This window comes from Ornithodoros turicata, chromosome 5 (genome assembly GCF_037126465.1).
Source record: "Ornithodoros turicata isolate Travis chromosome 5, ASM3712646v1, whole genome shotgun sequence".
Classification (NCBI taxonomy): domain Eukaryota; kingdom Metazoa; phylum Arthropoda; class Arachnida; order Ixodida; family Argasidae; genus Ornithodoros; species Ornithodoros turicata.
Genome location: NC_088205.1, coordinates 43771832 through 43792254, shown reverse-complemented (window position 1 = coordinate 43792254; position 20423 = coordinate 43771832). Strand labels below are relative to the sequence as shown.

Sequence of the window (20423 nt, the reverse complement as noted above, 5' to 3'; positions counted from 1 at the left end):
CATCCAGAACATGCAAGGCATACATTTCCTCATTCTCGCATTCCTCATTCAAGTAACGTTGAAGAAGTAACCATGCGAAGAAACAATACGACAGTGAAGCTGGCTTCAGTACTCTACAACATGTCACATGTAACGATATACAGTATGCCTCAGTGTTTCCCAAACCATGTGTCAGGACCCCCATTCAGGCCGCGATAGCCCAAACGGGGCCCAAGAGAAAGCAGATGAACTGAGCGCAATATGCCACAAAACCAAGGAAACTATCTCTGTACGACTGCATTATATTGAAGTTGTTTTACAAAAATGCAAGTTCAATTCAGCGCACAATCAGTCGCGAAACAAGCTAACTCGCAGCAATGCTTTCAATCAAGTGTGTCGCAGTATATTCCTCACTGTATCATGACGAGACCGTGGACCTACATCACACGCTACTTGCATGCACTAGTATAACATTCATATTTATTTATTTATTTATTTCGAGAACCCCAAGGGCCCGGAGGACATTACATGGGGGGTGGGAACTGGAGCGTAAGCTACATTTACAGCAACTTGATAGAAACAAACAACCAAGCAAAAAAGAACAACACAATTAGCAATAAGTAAACAGGAAAATAAAGAAACGACGACAGTACAAACTTATATGAAAACAAGTATTAAAGCGTGAAACAGGGAGTTCGTTCACATAAGTACAGATAATTAACAAATATGATAAGGGGGAGGTGAAAAATTTCAAAGCAACTAACATACAAGCGTGGTGGTCTTGTGAGTGGAGTGAACGGGAGAGGGTGTTACAAAATAATGTATGCTCGATAATAGTTGAGAGGTGATGGGAGGTTGTTCCATTCGATGGCAGTTGAACAGAAGAATGATCTGGACAATGCATTGGTATTACAATGAAAGCGTGTGACCTTATTAGTGTGGTCGATGCGAGGAAAAATGACACTCGGGCAGGTGATGGGCGATTGGTGCGGTGGCAAGATGAAAAAGAACCAATGGAAGAGGGCTAACTTGGCAAGACGGCGACGATGTTCGAGTGAGTCGAGATTAAGATTTGATTTTAATGCGGTTACAGAGGTATTGAATTAGTAGTCGTTGGAAATGAAACGGGCAGCCCGATTCTGGATGGCTTCTATGGCGTTGCAGAGATACTTTTGAGGAGGGTCCCAAATAGGTGATGCATATTCCAGCTTGCTTTGTACAAGAGCCGTGAAGGTTAGGAGCTTAAGACGGAGGCCGCCAACCTGAGGGTGTGTCTAACAAAGCCTAGGGAGCGAGAAGCGTTAGTTATTATGTGGTTGATGTGCTCGTTCCAAGTTAGGTTGGAGGAAAGGTGGATTCCAAGATATTTGTAAGAATCTGCTCGAGTTAATGTGATATCACTTAAAATGTAGGGGAAGGGAGGAAGACAGGAGACGTACCCGTCTTCGAGAAAACGACAAAATGCGACACTTTGCAATGTTCAGAGCCATTTGCTACTCATTGCACCAACGCCGGATTAGGTCGCTTTGTAAGGTTAGTTGGTCAGAAGGAGAGAGGATTTGCCTGGACACTACACAGTCATCAGCAAAGAGACGAATCGTAGAAGATATGCCTTAAGGAAGGTCATTTATATAGATACGGAAAAGGATAGGGCCGAGGACTGAACCCTGAGGGACACCAGAAAGCACAGGTACATCTGGGGATAGGTGGTTGTTGGAACTAACAAATAACGTACGATTTGTCAGAAATTGAGCTATCCAACGGACGACATACGGGTCGAGGTTAAGCAGATAGTTTGTATAGAAGCTTAGAATGCGGCACCATATCGAAGGCCTTGCGAAAGTCTAAGAAAGCGGCGTCAGTCTGATGATTGTTGTCCGCGTGGAGAAAGATGTCGAAACCCGTGCTGCAAGGGATAGAAGAAGCATTTTTCTTCAAGGTACTTAACTACGTTGGAGTATGCGTTCGAGAATTTTACATGCTATAGAAGTGAGTGAAATGGGGTGGTAGTTATTAACGATGTGGCAGCTGCCTGATTTGTGAATAGGGACAATCTTCGCCGTCTTCCAGTCCTGCGGTAAAGCAGAATCTTGGAGTGACTGAGTAAATATGCAACATAGAATCTTGCTGGAAATAGATCTCATGTTGTATAGAACCTTCGGGTTAATAGAGTCCAGACCAGCACTTGACGACAGCTTAAGTGACCCAATGATTTTACAAATGCCATGTGTGCTGATATGAATGGGGACCATAGGTGAGGATGCGATTACTGATAATGGAGTTTGGGTGTACCCGTTATCGGTGTTGAAAACGGATGAAAACAAGGAAGCGAAAGCGTTGGCGCAGTCGTTGTCAGCGGGTGTCAGTTAGACTGATAAGGTGGGATTTTGCGGAGATAAAGTTTTCCAAAATTGTTTTGGTTTATTTGTCAAGAGAGACAGGAGGTCGATGGTAAAGAACTTATGTGTCACTTCCTTGATCGAGCGCCTGTATTCCCGTTCACAGTAGTGAAATTTAGCCCGCGATACGTCGTCGCCAAGACGCTTTGCCTTCCTGAATAAACGCTTTTTCTTGGTTAGCAAGATTTTAAGACTTTTCGTGAACCACGGATTGTGATCATAACATTTCACTCTTATCTCTGGAAGATTGTACTCGGTAAGGTAGTTTATGTTGTCACGAAAGAGGGACCAGTTATCCTCAATGGAGTGAGGCGATGTGCCATGAAAGGAATTTTCATACAGAGCTTCAAGACCCTCGTTGATGGCTTGGAAGTTAGCTCGAGCGTAGTCGTATACGGTGTTATCGTTGAATTTATGAACATTTGGACGACTTGAAGAGATATCGAAGAAAATGGCCTTGTGGTCACCGAGACCATCAGTTACATGCAAAGAAGTGATGTGCTCAGGATGGGAGGTTAAAACCAAGTCAAGGGTTGACTGCGTGGCATGAGTTATTCGGGTAGGATGTGGAACGACATGCGATAGATTAAATTTAAGGCTTAAATCCGCAAACATTGTCTCTTGTGAACTCCGGGAAAGATTGCAGTGAAGCAAGTCCCAATTTATTCACCGTATATATATCAGCGTATATTGAAGGTATATATTACTGTATATGTATCAGGGCAGATTTCAAGCTTCCTGAGCGCGCACAGACGGTGATCTCAGTTGTCTCGCGACGTAACAGACGGAGAAAGACACCGGCTGTCATACACACAGCCATCCTGAAGGCTATGCCCATCTTTGTTGATGCACCCACGAATCCACAGGAAGACTGTCGAAGCTCTCCCACTCGTATTAAGTACCTGTAGCTTGAACTACAAACAGTTTGGTGCTCACTCCCCAAAGCGAGAACAGCTGATTGCTGATTTCATGGGCGCGGCCATGCGAGTCGAGAAGGGCAGTTCAACAGAGGAGCAATTCTAGGTAAGTTCGAACGTGGCGCCAGTCGTCGGTGCAACAATTTCCAGAGTGAACCGAGCTCGATCAGCTCAGATAACGCTTTTTTCATTCTTTTTCTTTTTAGTATTATTTATTATTATTTTTGATTCATTTCCAATTCTAATTCCAATTCCAGCTCAACCGCTCAGCGCGCTGACACTAGTGCAACGTAGAGTCAATAAATCTCTCGCTTCCTCGCTTCCCTAAGGAGAAGTGTACTTGAAGTATATTCGTGTTTTGTGATTCCTTTTTCCCTCTCTACGTTCCAGAAATATACGGTTTCTGAGCCAAGACAATATAGTTCGAGCGCAGTTGACATACGGAAGTGTCCCGTACCGTGAAGACCACCACCGCCACCACCCCAAACGTGCACTCTTAAAAATGATGGTGGTGGTGGTGGCTTGCCGTTGTCGGCCTCACGTATGTGGGCAACGTCACGACTGACGCCCTGGGGGAATGTGCGTCCTGGGCCGACTTCTAAGGGACTGTGCCAACATATGTCTGAGAGCGTCTGAGGAAAACCCAGGAAAAACCCCAGACAGCACAGCCGGCACCGGGATTCGAACCCGGGTACCTCCCTCTTAAAAATGAACTTCACCACATAGCACGCTCCTAGCCAACAATCATCCCGAGTGACATCGTTCTCTCCCCTGATTTGTTGAAAACGGGAGGCGTACGCCTTTTTGTGACACTTATGTAGAAATGTTAATTGTCACAAAAAGGCGGACGCCTCCCGTTTTCAACAAATCAGGGAGCGAACGATGTCACTCGGGATGATGTTTGGCTAGGAGCGTGCTATGTGGTGAAGTTCATTTTTAAGAGTGTGGTTGCCATGGTTTCGGCTTTGGTCCATTTGCATGTCAAAATTCAGGGATGGATATTTTAATACACGTACGTGTTTCAAAATTTTTAAACGTGGTGTGGATTTTAACTAGGACAGTCTCCCATATAGATATCTGGCTTTTGTTCAAGACGTCCTTATTAAAGTTAATTAATGAATTTAATTGATTAGTCATCCTTGTTAGTCATAGTTTTTCTTGGAAAAGATACGCGCTGTGTGAAATACTGTGAAAATGACGCGCTCTGGTGACGTTTTTATAAAAACTTGTCCAAGCTGTAAACACACACCCACACACCAAATACACGGGGTGCAACAAACGCATACTTCGTGGTCGTAGCCATTTTTAATACAGATTTTTTTAAATAAAACAACTAGGACTACGTGTACATTAGTTTCGCACTTACGCGTATGCGAGTGGAGGAAAACCTTATCTGCAAGGTATTTTGGCATTCTAATTTCCATAATTCATTGTAGAATGTGAAGAAAAAACAATGTACAAGTTTCCGGCGATGCAGAATCAAAAATAACAAAGACGGTTAAGAGCATCAACTGTTTACTATATACATAAAAACAAGACTTTCGTGCAGTAGGCTGCACGAAATTTCGAAATGAAAAAGGATTCCCAATTTTGCGTTTGATGTCATTAGCGTACTCGGATTCTAAAATGGTGATAAGTATATGCGTATGCAGATCATGTCCCGGAAGATTAAAATGTAGCGATACCGGCGATTGACGTTTATTAACAATATCTGATTTATGGCCATAAAATCTTTCACGGATGGTGTTACGTGTTTCGCCTATATATTGTTTATTGCACAATTTGCATGTAATGAGATAGCAGACATGGAATGAGTTACAGTGAAGAGACTGCCGAATAGAGAAAACGAAACCATTAACAGTGCTACAGGTGGAGGTACATGTTGCAATAAATAAGCAAGTTTGGCAGCGGTTGCTGTTGCAAGGAGCGCAACCGGGACTCTGTTGATTATTGCGGGAGGAAGTGGGTAAGTCGCGTATGTTACGTGATCTCCGAAATGTAATAGCCGGAGCATTAGGGAAAATGGCAGATATTCATCGGCGTGAAGTATGTTTAAATGGCGTTTGAACACAGATCCTACACTCTTAAAAATGAACTTCACCGCATAGCACGCTCTTAGCCAACCATAATCTCGAATCATATTGTTATCTGCCCTGATTTGTTGAAAACGGTAGGCGTACGCCTTTTTTGTGACAATTATGAACAGCATAAGTGTCACAAAAAAGGCGTACACCTCCCGTGCGGAGTGCGCGGTTGTAAGGTGTAATGAAAGTGCATTTATTATGACTTTGTGCCTTATTGGATTCACGAGAAAGCAACCTTTCCCTGTCTAGGGAGGTGGCTCTGGCTAGGGCATTGTCGATGAGTTCGTCGGGATATTTGCGCTCCTTGAAGCCGTTGCACATGTCCTTTGCATGCTTCAAAAAATCTTGTGTATTGGAACATATGCGTTTTAAACGTGTGAGTTGTCCAAATGGAATGTTTCGCTTTTGGATATTAGGGTGATGGCTGTTGAAATGAAGGTACTGCCGTTTGTCAGTCGGCTTCTTATAGAGATCTGTGACGAGTTTACCCGACTCGAGAGAAACAGCGACGTCTAGAAAGCTGATTGAAGTTCGAGAGTAGTTGCACGTAAATTTGATGGAATTGTGCCGTGAGTTAAAATGATCAAAAAATGAGAGGTTTCGTCAGCTGTCCAGATGGCAAAAATATCATCAATGTATCGCAGGAATACTAATGGTGTCACTGGAAAAGACTCTCAGGCTCTTTGTTCAAAAAGCCCCATGAAGAGGTTTGCGTAATTGGGTGAGACACGGGAACCCATCGCTGCGCCCTGAACTTGGACATAATGTTTGTCATTAAAAACAAAGTTGTTGTACTGCAAGACTAACTCAAGAAGACAGATAATGGTTTTAGTTTGAAGAAGATCAGACGGAAAGGAGGAAAGAAAAAGCTCTACAGCGTTAACACCTTCATCATGGGGAATATTTTTATATAATGACGTCACATCCCTAGTTACCAGTATAGCGTTGTTGAGGTTAGGAGAAATGTTATTAATGGAATTAATTTGGGCAAGGAAGTCGTCAGTGTCCTTTACATAAGAGGGAAGTTGTGGAGGAATATGCTTGATGCAGTGATCTAAGACGAGGGATATTTTCTCAGTCGGTGTATCAACACCCGAAATTACAGGCCTACCAGGGTGGTTACTTTTGTGCATCTTAATAAGGTGATAAAAAGAACCAGGCGTGGTGTTCTTCGGCTTAATAAAGTCTGCTATATAACGCGGGAGAGAGTTGTCTTTGGTAAGTTCTAAGATCTTCTTGTTAATTATTTGGCTGAATAATGACGTCGGGTCGCCATCAAGAGGTCTGTAAAATGTCTCATCATCAAGGTGTTTGTTTGCCTCATCTATGTAGGCCGATACATTCATAACGACTATTCCGCCACCTTTGTCAGCAGGTCCAATGATGATATCTTTACGTCTCTTAAGATTCATCAAGACCGTCCTTTCTGCTTTAGATAAGTTAAAATTTTTAGAGTTGTTATCAATGACAGTTAGGCATTTAATATTGTCACGAAGCGAAGTGGGTCGGCGAGTCGTCCAATAAACAGCGAACGGTTTATTAGACTACTTGGTAGCAAAACACAAGAGTGATAGCTCTCTGAGCACAACTGAGTCCAAAGAATGAATGCTCCAGCTTGGAGCGCACAAGCATTTAAGCGTCGCACCGAGTCTAGAAACAGCACGTGCGTTTGCCAGAGAGCAGGCGATGTGTCTGGAAGCTTCTTGCTTCTTCTTCAGCATGCGCCGGGATGAGATGTACCGTTTCGTGCCTGCCCTGGAAGTTTCGCGATGATGATTCGTGGCAATATCGTTATAAACCGCTCTAATGTAATTGTCAATCTTGGGGGTTGTTTTCGACGGGTCTGGTGTCCAGTTTGAGGGTTTCTTAAATGGTGTTATCTCTGTATGTTCACTGCCGTGGAAAAACGTCTGCAGGTGCATTCTACGACCTAAGCTTAAAAGGTCATTTAGGATTTCGAAATTGTCTGTGCTGGGAGGGGTGGGCACAAAGGTGAGACCTTTGGACAACACATTTACTTCTGCTTTGTTTAATGGTACGTTAGCGAGATTGAATACCACGTTGTTTGTGGCTGATCTGGGATATGTATGAGGTGTCAAAGCATCGCAAATATCAAGATCCTCAATTGGAGTGAGTTGAATGCCGTAGCGTTTCGCCTTCTTGGACTTAGTGCGTTGCAGGACGGAAAGTTTACGGACACAAAAAGAGCGCAGCGAATCGAGCTCTTCCGGCGATAGCACACGGCTAAGTTGTCGAAGTTGATTGTCTGTGTCCTTAATGGCATGCGAGGCTTCATTCTATGAAATTTCGGCGTCCAACGCCAACCTTCCGAAGCCTACGTCCCCTTCGTCTTCGGGAGGGGCCACTTTCAAGAAACCAGGATTCCGCAATTCACGGTACAACACACGAAGCTCAAGTTCACGTTGACTCATCTCGGACAACTCAAAATCCCCTTCTTTCCTGAAGGCTCGTAAATTGTTAGATAAGAAAGCAAGGTTTGTTTCCCACTTGTATTTTTATCCGATTGCATTAGACAAAACGTTGTACCTAAAGGTATGTTGCTCAGTGCATGTTCCTCATTTAAATTTCAATCTCCCCGTAATTCCAAAAGTTGGTCCAATATCTTGACCCATGCTTCCATAAGCCTCATCAGAATTTCACAGAATGAAGCCTCACATGTCATTAAGGACACAGACAATCAACTTCGACAACTTAGCCGTGTACTATCGCCGGAAGAGCTGGATTCGCTGCGCTCTTTTTGTGTCCGGAAACTTTCCGTCCTGCAACGCACTAAGTCCAAGAAGGCGAAACGCGACGGCATTCAACTCACTCCGATTGAGGATATTGATATTTGCGATGCTTTGACACCTCATACATATCCCAGTTCAGGCACAAACAACGTGGTATTCAATCTCGCTAACGTACCATTAAACAAAGCAGAAGTAAATGTGTTGTCCAAAGGTCTCACCTTTGTGCCCACCCCTCCCAGCACTGACAATTTCGAAATCCTAAATGACCTTCTGAGCTTAGGTCGTAGAATGCACCTGCAGACGTTTTTCCACGGCAGTGAACATACAGAGATAACACCATTTAAGAAACCCTCAAACTGGACACCAGACCCGTCCAAAACAAGCCCCATGATTGACAATTACATTAGAGCGGTTTATAACGATATTAAATGCCTAACTGTCATTGATAACAACGCTAAAAATTTTAACTTATCTAAAGCAAAAAGGACGGCCTTAATGAATCTTAAAGGTACTGTAAAGCAGCACTGATCAAATGTCATTTAGTGTGGCTATTCGATAGCCCAAGCCACCAGGACAAAAAGTGCGCAAGTTTCATTCCAATCGACGGTGCAATTAATTAGAAAATTACAATTAAAGATTATGGGCAACACTGTACTAGGTATTCGAAATGATTCCGTACTCCTGCCACATACGGCGGCAACCACATTGCATGCGTACAACACTGGGCCCGACATAACAATCCAGCACAATCCACCATAAAATCCGTCCCTGCAATTCACACAACGATCCACATCTGAGGATAAACGGATAAGCGAACTGAAATGAAATGCTGAGCTGTTGAGAAAAATGTGTCAGACGTTCAAGAAGCCAAACAGCGTCGGGACCACTGATCTCTATCTATAAAGGCTGGATGGCGCATGAGAGAGGGGCTCGCGGGGGAGAGGCGTGCATTCGGGCCGCCATGTTGGGAGGCCCTAAAGCGCAGTGTGCGCCCATAGAAAACAATGGGAGGCAACGGAGATCGTGAGTAATTATAGTGCTGCAGGCGTTAATCGTTGCTTGTCATCACACAATTTTGTAAGGTGCCAGTATACTGATGTATCCTAACAGTGTTTCACAGGTGTCCTGCCGTTGGATTCTTAAATACGTTATGTTTTGCATTCCGAAACTAGACCGTCACAGCAGTGCAGCGCTGGGGATTGTACTACAGTACGTTTCCCAGCCAATATTTCAACAAGAAACGATGTGAGGTTAACCAACCACCATGTATGTAATATCCCGTGCTGCGTTCTGGACAAAAATTGTTCCATAAAGAACGGTCCGGGAAAGGATATACTCGCATGGCAGAAAGAGATCGTTCTGTAGAATCACAGCCGTTGTTTTAGTCGTGTATCGGTTTCGTATGATTTATATCAAGCACCGCCGCAGAAAGTGTCTTTTAGTGAACGACTGCAGTGCTTTGCCTCGCAAATATGGACACACTGAAGCAGCCCAAATACGTTGTGAGCGTGATCTAATTGCTTCACGCAATTAGAACACGCTCGTTAGGACAGTTAATCAGGTAGTGGTGTAAGCTTAATCAATTAAGTTACTTAAAAGTGGTGACACCTCCTTGAGACACAAGATTTACCTCTTTTTGAAGTACAGCCCTTCTATATTTGTTTGTTTCTTCCTTCATTTGTTCTGATTATTTGCAGGCGCGGTTGTGCCAAACTGAATGTCCTTCTCGAGTACTCACATGCTTTTGCTGAATACAACTGCAGCGTGAGCAAAGCTGCTTGGGGACGGGTTCCTGCTATCCAGTGCTGACTTTGTCATGCTTGTTATGTGGAGCACGTTCGAAAAAGTGCAGCTGCACATCCGAAACTCCAATGAGTATCATCGTCATCTAAAAGAGAGCGTCGTAGCACCGTTGTGAGACCAGACACGCTTTCTGAATATCTTCTATGGCACCTTCCGCAGTTTGCACAATTTTGTTCAGCATCGAAGTCTCTCATAGGAACCACTTTGCATTAACTGTGACTCCCATCTTACATTTTGATGTGCAAGGGCCTTCTTGCACTACACACGTATGGTCTGCAACAGGACAATTGCAGCAGGACGATTTGGAGCTTGAAACAGTTGTGATTTTGTCATTTTGGCCCTCGTGTACCCCATCTGTGAAACGTAAACAAAAAAAAATCTAACACGATATGCTTTTGTAAAGAAGGTCACTGATGGTGAGTAAAGGGAATATACAAGTTCAAGTTCAACATTTTATATCATACGTTATATTATTCAACATTTTATATCAAGTTTATACAACATCAAGTTTATTCAAGTTATTTCTTGCAGTTATGCGTTTCAGGATACAATGAAAGTGCAGGGAGGTCACAAAAGACTACATTTATTGTTTTATGACCTTGCTACAATGACAATATATATTTTAGGAATGACAATGGACAGGTACTCTCTCTAAATTTGTAGCACTCAATTTTAGGTTCGGATGAGCAATGAATAGCAACTTCCCTCCTGGTATTTTCTTATATATGATGAATTTTGAATTTAATGTGATCAAATACGTGTTAATATAATAATATATATAAGAATATAATATGTGATAAATGAATGTGATCAACAGTAGATGTAAACAACACCAGTAGCCAGAGAAGTGCATTCTCAAGAAATAATTTTCTTCTTATAGCATATATGTGCATGCCTATTAACTGAAACAATTATCACGGTTCTCACGGTTTTAATTTCTGAGAGTGTACTGTAGAGATGACTTAGATCTACAACAGTTAATACAAGGTACTGTGAATACATTTAAAAATCCCATGTGACACATACTTTCTGGAGGCGCTGTGGTAATCAAAGTTTGTGGGCATTACGCTGGTTCTGCACCCATTTCTTGAGTATGTCGAGGCAGCTGTGAAGTAACCTGCATTGATGATTATTATTCCAATTTTTATGGTGCATCGACAACAAAGGAAATAATACATCAGAACATTGGTTTGGGTGCAACCAGTTAAAAATGAATATGTTGTTTGATAAATGCATTGGACAAATGTTAAAACATCAGTTTAAAACATGGTTTACAATCCTTGTATCTTCTAACAATTAAAAACATGAAAAACGATTCTAAAAAGAATATGGGGAACTCTTCTAAAAAGAATTATAATCTCTAATTATTATATTGCTGGGTGAAGGAGCCTAAAGTGTAAGGTGTGTTTCTGATGTGAACATATAAGAAAATATGCAAAACTGAGAGAGGCTAACCACAGTGCGTGCACTGAGGTTGTTCCTTCCTGTAAAGTAGAAACCAGTGGATGAGGAACGTGATACTTACCTGTACACCCAGCCGTATCACACTACACAGATTATTCACTGGGTAGCCCTCATGACGAAACCTGTATTGAGAGACCACTATTACCTTAAAAACTGCTTCAAATAGCACGACACGCTACAAATTATTACTATCGTAACAAGCTGACGATACAGCTCAGACAAAGGCGTTATTCAAGTCGCGCCACACCACCGTTACGTAGGATTCTTTGTCACAAATCAAACCAAGGCACAAAACAATACCAATACATGAAAAATGGTGACAATCGTGGTCTCATTATGACGTAATACCGAACTTGTGCGTGAAGGTAATTCAAAGAAATGAATAGGCACTTGCTTCCGCAGAGAACACCGTGTACCATGCTAGCAATGCATGCAAAAAAGCGCTCGAGTGCTCGCACATATATTGATGACAACACTACCTGTGTAATGTAACGTGTTCTTTCAAGCATATTATGCACTCAAACTGTATTTGCCGCCTGCCAAATCTGCTCGATTGAACGTCGGAAGAGCGATCAAGCAACCTGCATCCAGTGCTCGTTTTGGGCAAAAAAAACACTTCATAATGGTCAACTAAATATACAGAATGAACGCCTATTTATTCCTCGATAAAGAGTGACTCACCTGTATAAATTTAGGCCCTGTAACCTTGCCAGTACGGTTGGTACGACCGTAATTGCAAGAAGTTGCCATGATCGCTGCGGCGACTGTTGTGGGCACCGTAAGATGGCGGCCGGTTTCTTTACGCTCGCGCTCCCTATCCGCGATCCAGCCTTTTACAATCGAGATCAGTGGTCGGGACATGTTTGTTCACAGAGGTTCACAGAGAGAGTTTGTTCGTCGAAAGAGGCTGCGAACAGAAGGAGCGCGCAGGCGCAGTAGAGAAGTAGGGAGAGCCTCCATCGAACAGCGGCCAGCGCTGGGTTACTTCGCAAAAAACGCTGTTAACAGGGATTTCAGAATGCATAGGTAAACAGGGAAACTAATAATCCGCCACCTGCAGTGGCTTGGTGGCGCTAGCGTCACCTGCCCCCTATCGGCATCTCCGGAAAATCTGGGTAGTAGGATTGTGGGAATACTGAGGCCCACCGCTAGTTTTCCGCAGTCTTGCGGGCGGTGGTTACGGTTTTGCGTGGCGTTTTTGCGCAAAGTTTGGCGTCGGCATGCCGGTAGTCGTGTTGCGGCACGGCTTCAGTCCTTTGACATCAGTAGACAGGTTCTTCCGCGGTGAATCCCTCAAGAAGGGCAGGAAACTGGTGCATGCACGTTATGTGTACAGCGCCCAGGAAATTTTCTTTGACGGAGGGTCCACGGTTTCAGCGAAATGCCATTCGCAAGTGAGGCGTCACAGCTACGAGATACAGCTTGAGGTAAGTGAAGACTTGCAATAGAACGTTAATTGCCTCGCTTTCATTCACATTCCACATGGTGTGATGTCTAGATCCGTGTTTTGTGTGAACGCTTCGGGTCGTGACAGTCCCTTTTTGCAGCTGAACCAGGATAGGAGGATCACCAGAGGAATATGCAGTTGTAAAATTGGCCCATCTGGAATGTGTAAACATACAGCCGCTGTTGCCCTCCTCATCAGTCAAGGTGGCTACCCATCGTGTACCGACGAACGCCAGCGGTGGGGCCGACCGCACAGCGAAAAACCGGACTTCGATGCGAAGGAATCAGTGAGCCAATTATTCGGTGGTATGAATTTTGCCTTATTATAGCACTTTGGCGCACTCACGGAGATATAAGCATGCGTACACCAGGAATTAAGTTTGCAAGGGTTTGGTACACATATACAGTCTGTCCACGCTAAATGTGAACAGGATCTCCAACAAGATGTGCTTTCATAGGCTAACTGATCTGTTTCCTGAGAAGCTTGTATAAGAAACACGTGGATCTTGCAATGCAGCACCTGTTTCTTACACAAGTGTTCAAGCAATCAGTTTTTCCGCGGCAGGTCGAGTTATGAGAAGTCCTGTTCAGATTTAGCCTGGACACCCTGTATATATATACAGGGTGTCCCAGAAAACGTGTCATTGAATTATAATAAAAAAACTACACCACCCACAGTCATGCGGTCAACGGCATTTGTTCTTACTGGGTTTTTGCCACCTCCTCCTCATGTGCATGTCGTGTAACGTAAGTTTAATTTTTGCGAACTGAACTCGGAAATTTGCCTACTAAATGTCACTTTTTTACCCCACCAATGTGAAGAGCGTTTCTAATTTACTCAAATTAATGGTAATTGACAGGGATATTCAGGAGCTATCCAATCGGAAAAAATAGCCGAACATCATGCTCTACGGAGGTCGCACAGAATAGCGCACGATGAATTTTTCAGCGCAATCTTTGTCAGTCCGACGAAAGGAGGTTGGAAACCCAGCCCACCCCGGCATCGCAAAAAGAGATAACGCAGGCATGGCTTATCACGTCCGACTTTCGCTGGGATAATTTTTTCCCTCTCCCAATTTTAAGAACTGTTACTTTTTCTACTATCACTCTTTGGGCTGGCTTCGGAACCTCCTTTCGTCGCACTGCGAGCGATTGCGCTCAAAAAGACATCGTGCGTTATGGTCCGGTGCTCCGAAAAGCATGATATTCGGCTATTTTTTCCGATGGGATAGCTCGTGAATATCACTGTCAATTATCATGAATTGGAGTGAATTCGGCACGCTCTTCATATTGGTGGGGTAAAAAGGTGACCTTCCCTTGGCAACTTTGAGTTCAGTTCGCAAATATTTGCATAATTAAACTTGGGGTACATGATATTAACTTTACAAAGCGGCAAAACCTTAATAAGAACAAATGCCGTTGACCGCATGATTCTAGGTGGCTTAGTTTTTTTATTATAATTCAATGACACGTTTTCTGGGACACCCTGTATATATATATATATATATATATATATATATATATATATATATATATATATATGTTGTTTTTTTTTGCAGCATACAAAGAGACATTCATTGGCGGCCATCCTCCAGCTGAAACTCCTCCTTGTCTGCAGCACTTCCCAGGTATTCAGTGCCCTCTCATGCTTCAGAAAGAAGCAACATCTCAAAGCGATAGAGTGGTTCGCAGCCTTTTGGACGAGCTCGTGGACACCGTGGCTACAACTGTGGAACAAGAGAAGCTTGACAGGGTGCTCTCCTGGGTTACGTCAGAGAGGCCTGTGTACCGACCAGAGGTGGGCGAAACTCCTCACGGTCTTTGCCCTCACCTCGATTTTCCTGGACGGAGCTTTGTCCTCACCTCACGTCACCTCAAATAATTTTTCAGAAAATTTTCCTCGCCTCATCTCACCTCAAAATATTATCAGAAAAACTTCCTCACCTCACTTCACCTCAAAACCTTTTCAGAGAATTTCCTCTCACCCCCTCACCTCACCTCATCTCAGCCTTGCATAAAAAAATTTTCCCTCACCTCACCTCACCTCAAATTCCGTGAGGTGAGGGGGTTCAAGGCGCCCTCACCTCATTTGCAGTTAGGAGGGTGCCCCTCCCTGCTCAAGGTCGACGCTTCTCACTTTTTTAAATGACGAAAGTACGCAGCGTAAAGCAAGTATCGACTATCGAGACTAAAGCATCAGGTCCCGACTCTCTGCTTCAGCGGTAGATTGTGACTGTAGGTGTTTGTGGCGCAAGCGCAACAGAGGCCAGAAAGCGCCACGACTGCGGTGAGTACCTGATGAATGGCGATGATAGCTAAAATTATTTACGGATCGTGTCCTACGCATTATATCATGGCCGCTCGCCATCAGCTAGTGGGATGCAGGTGCATTGCTAATTGTCTCGTTCACCGCCTTCGCATGGCATCCGATAGGTTGAGCGCTACAGTGGTGGTCGAATCGAAGCGCAGCTTTGTGAATCATAATCGTATGAGTGTCACGTCATCAGTACTCCCAATGTCGTGCCCATATTGCCCCCTACTTTTTGTGGGATGTGCAGCCAGAGTCTAGACCCATCGTCAGGACTCAGGACCAGCCAATAAGCAGCGATTATTGATAGTGAAGTGCAACGACGTTCGGTTTCCAACAGTCACTGAAAAAACAAAGTACAGAAGACAGTCCTAACAACTACCTTTTGCCAACTTGCCTCATATCACCTAAAAATTTTCGGGCAAATTTTCCCTTTTCTTCTCTCGACACACGAAAAAAAGTCCTCACCTCACATGAAAAAGGAATCCTCTCCTCAGAAAATTTTAACAAAATTTCCCTCACCTCACCTCACCTCAAAAATTTTCAGAAAATGTATCTCATCCCACCTCACCTCAGCCTTTCTGGAGAAAAAAATTTCCTCACCTCACCTCAAAAAGTTTTTCAGAATTTTTTCCTCACCTCAAAATTATTTCAGAAAATTTTCCTCACCTCACTTCACCTCAGTCTTTCCCAAGGAAAATTTCCCTCACCTCACCTTACCTCAGCGTCTTCTAGGAAGATTTTCCTCACCTCACCTCAACCATTGCTCCAAAAGATGCTTCTCACCTCACCTCACCTCAAATTCCGTGAGGTGAGGGTGAGGGAGCCCTCACCCTCACAAGCCCTCGCGAGGGTGCCCACCTCTGGTACCGACTGTTAAAAGTTAGTGGAGGTTTCCCCATTATGACGCTTACACCTGTACCTGTAAAGGAGCTCGTGACCGTGTCGGAGCTGAGCTTCTTCCGTGACATGGTGGAATGCACAGACGACAACGTGCGAGAGATTGCCAGGATGACCGTTAAGCAATCAGGATGTGCGAGGTAAACGGAATGAGTACCATCATTCTAGCTGTATGAAAGCTGTTATAAGTTCTTAAATACCTTTACAGATGGCACAGGGAAAGAGTAGTGAGGGTATCGAGCTCAGTGGCGCACCAAGTATACAGGAGACGAGGCAGGTTTGCTGATCTAGCGGCAAAGCTAGCGAGGCCAAGATCATTCAGTTCAGCTGCTACTGCTTACGGTATGTATTTCCTTTTGTGACAAATGTATAACCAGTAAACTATACAAACTGAACAAAGTAGCGGCATGCACTGGTGGTGCTGCTAATGAAGTCCATCACGTTCTGCGTCCAGAGTAGCAAGTCTAGCCACTGATTCCGTGTAAATCGGTGCCATGTTATATACCGTTGGAATCACTGTCCCCTATTCAGGAAGTGCTACGGAAGCCGCTGCAAGACGTGAGTTTGAACAGAAGTTCGGGGTTGCTGTGACTCAGGTACAGGTCCATAATGTTGCACATTCCAGGCAAAGGATGTTCGAGGGCACAGCCTGTGGAATTTTCTCCTGTTTTGTTTGTTTATTATCTGTCGCACGGTCACTTTGTTCGTAATGGATCAGTTAAGGGTTATGCAGGAGCTATGAGCTTAGCTATGATTTACAGCATGACCATTACTTGCTTGTTTTGCATTTCAGGTTGGGCTCTTGGTGCACCCCACACAGTCATGGCTATGTTCAAGCCCAGACGGCACGTTTTTCACGGATGATGGTCTCACATTACTGGAAATCAAGTGCCCCTATTCACGCCGAGGTTTACAAATCATAGATCCTGCAACATGCACCAGCTACGTGCCGTACATAGCTTATGAGAATGGCTGCCTGCGCTTGAGGCATCAGCACTGCTACTACACACAAGTGCAAGTACCAATGTACGTTGCAAATGTTCAGGAATGCTTTTTCTTTGTGTATACAGACAGGCATAGCATTATGTTAATCATCGACCGTGATGATGAGTTCTTGTCCGAGGTTATTCCTCACCTTGAACACTTTTACTTCAATGTGTATCTGAAGGAGCTAATTAAGACAAGGTTCGCCTAAATAAACTGCTTCAAATCCTGCCAGGGGATTGTGTTGTCTTTCCTCTGTCTGCATCCATGGTAACGCATACCGTTCGATTTATCTCTTGGCATGTACAGCTTCACATCTGCATGCCGAAGATGGAAACAACCACAAGACTGAAATATTGCACATTTTATTGTAAGCTCTTTTAGTCTATTTACAGTAACTGTGTCAGTGTTGCATAGCTTGATCTTCTATGGGGCATGGTGAAGCCGCCCAGCTATGTTTGGTACACTAATGCACAAAAAAAAGGACTATTTACAGGGTGCTTTCAGAATCCTCTTTTTTAAGTATGGGTGGCTGCAGGTTTGCCAGCACACAACACATGTGAAACGCATGGCTCATTGCAGGAATGAGAGATATTGGAATGCGATTTGTCAATATTCCAAAGATTTTCAATCTTTGAATTGCACGCTCAACATGAACTCTGACATTCGAAATATGGTAAGTATCATTGACCTCCTCAGGTGTAAATGGGATGCCCCCACATGAAAAAGGCGGCATCACTAGCACTGCGTCCTTTGTCAGTTACGCTTGCACGGATACCAGGAAAGCCCTTGTCAGCTAGGATGACATCACCAGGGCCAACTAGGTTGAGAAAGCCGGAGCGAATACTGATGTCTGCGTCCGAGCTGCGGCCTCCGAATGCTTCAGACTTGCATATGATCATGCCGTTTGGTGCAATCGCAACAAGGAATTTGAGTGTGTATCCACTCTTGTACGTGGAATAGAGATGATGCTTTTGCCTTATTTCAGGAGGTACCTCAGTTTTTACCTCAGTACAATCCACTATCATTGTACAGTCAGGATAGTGTGCCCGGAAACATGCTGGTGATGTCGCCTTGATTACGTCAAGTGGTGGCTTGTATACCCAACTGCGAGTTGCACGACATAGTGTGCCTAGGATTGCATGAAATATTCGTGAAGCTGTCGTCTCATGTAGCCCAAACAACACCCCGAGCATACGAAGTGGCACACCATGTTTCATCTTCACAAGGAACAATAAAAGCTTATTTTCTGCTGTCACAAAGTCTGATCGCTCTGCTACTCTGGGAATGAGGCTCAAAAGTAAGGCGAACACTTTGTCACTAACACCACATAGATCAGGAACGGCCCTTTTAGTTGCAAATGCACTGTCACAGCCAAGGAAAACACAGGCACGGGCGTCGGGACCTACGGAACGAGATGATGTGGATGGCTTTGTAAGATGGCTTGAATCCTGAAGAGCTGCGTGGGAGACCATTGTGCTCGCACAACCATCTTCAGATATGCCCAGGAAGAAAGTCAGTCTCCAACACACATCACCTAGGGGCTCTGTCTGTGTCTCCTGGCAAGACATGCATACATTAGTGCTCGACAATCACACAGAGACTGTGTAGAGCAATGTGCACAAGCCGTTGATATGCGGGCGCTGTATTTTGTACCTTTTCGCAAGCTGGGTTTAGGTCGTATGCGTCATAGCCTAGTGCGTCGCAACACGTGTCAATGCTTGAATTGGTTTCACTGTTTTCCAGCTGCTGTTCACTCTGCTGTCTTGCAACAGTAGAAATATGTCGTCCATTCCACCTGTGTTTACATTAGTATAGGTTGCAGCCGTTGCTAAATCAGTGTTCACTCCATCATTTCAACTCACCGTTTAAATTTTGAAAGGCTGTCTTGAGGAACCTTGGGTTCCTGCCTGAGGTAGTCCCTTGGAAATAGCGTTGGGATGTAGCCAGGATGCTTCTCGATGTTGCTGCTCTGATTTCCAACAAAATGTAGGCTGCAGATTCTTGTATTTTCAGTAGGCTCCCAAGCCTGTCCGTCTGGGCTGTGGATAGTTAGCACATTTGTTAAGGAGAAGTGTAAAACTGATAAGCGAAAAAGAGCACACAACGCAAAAAAACTCACCTCATGCGCCGCACGGCATTTATCCAACGTCGCCGCCGGTCCCTTTCATATGGTTTGCTGGGGAAGCGATAAAACTTTACGTTCTCGTCCACACCTTCGCGCCGATGACACTTGAAGACACAGCAGTAGCGGCGGCTTGTTGACTTTCTCTTCGTTTTCCGAACTTCATGCGCCAATCCATTGGACGGCCACGCGTCCTCCATCGCAAAAAGGTCTCGAAATAACGAGCACGCAACGTCCACACCAGCCGGAGAGACGCTAGCAGGACACCTTTACGCGGCACTTAGCCACTCTCCTACTACCCAAACATTAGCACGTGACCGGTTGGGGGCACTCGCGTTGCCCGGGAAACTCCACTGCAGGGAGCGGATATGGTTACTAAAATATCGAAGTTCCAATGTAATAGTGTGTAATACCAATTTTCAGTGTTGCCCGCTATACAGGGGGTTGTTTGACACCAGGCGTCGCACCGCTCCCTACGCCGCATTTTTCATGGCAAATTAAAAATATTTATAGCGCGTTGTCGGTCGTATGGTTCCGAATATTGTATTTAGAAGCAACAAAGTCTCTAGTCATATCACCGGCATATCATGCTTGTCTACTGCTTTACAGTACCTTTAAGAGATGTATAGATATCATCATTAGACCAGCTGACAAAGGTGGCGGAATAGTCGTTATGATTGCATCGGCCTACATAGATGAGGCAAACAAACACCTTGATGATGAGACATTTTACAGACCTCTTGATGGCGACCCGACGTCATTATTCTGACAAATAATTAACAAGAAGATCTTAGAACTTACCAAAGACAACTCTCTCCCGCGCTATATAGCAGACTTTATTAAGCCGAAGAACACCACGCCTGGTTCTTTTTATCTCCTTATTAAGATGCACAAAAGTAACCACCCTGACAGGCCTATAATTTCGGGTGTTAATACACCGACTGAGAAAATATCCCTCGTCTTAGATCACTGCATCAAGCATATTCCTCCACAACGTCCCTCTTATGTGAAGGACACTAACGACTTCCTTGCCCAAATTAATTCCATTAATACCATTTCTCCTAGCCTCAAAAACGCTATACTGGTAACTATGGATGTGACGTCATTATATACAAATATTTCCCATGATGAAGGTGTTAACGCTGTAGAGCTTTTTCTTTCCTCCTTTCCGTCCGATCTTCTTCAAACTAAAATCATTATCTGTCTTCTTGAGTTAGTCTTGCAGTACAACAACTTTGTTTTTAATGACAAACATTATGTCCAA

The 20423-nt window shown here is 44.1% G+C and overlaps 1 protein-coding gene and 1 pseudogene across 5 annotated transcripts in view; one reads left to right on the top strand and one right to left on the bottom strand.

Annotated features, from left to right (window-relative positions):
• The window catches only part of LOC135394417 (uncharacterized), a 208611-nt gene that overhangs the window by 103903 nt on the left and 84285 nt on the right, over positions 1-20423 (top strand). The gene's annotated exons all lie outside the window — the stretch shown is intronic.
• LOC135395162 (uncharacterized) lies at positions 17525-19359 on the bottom strand (annotated as a pseudogene).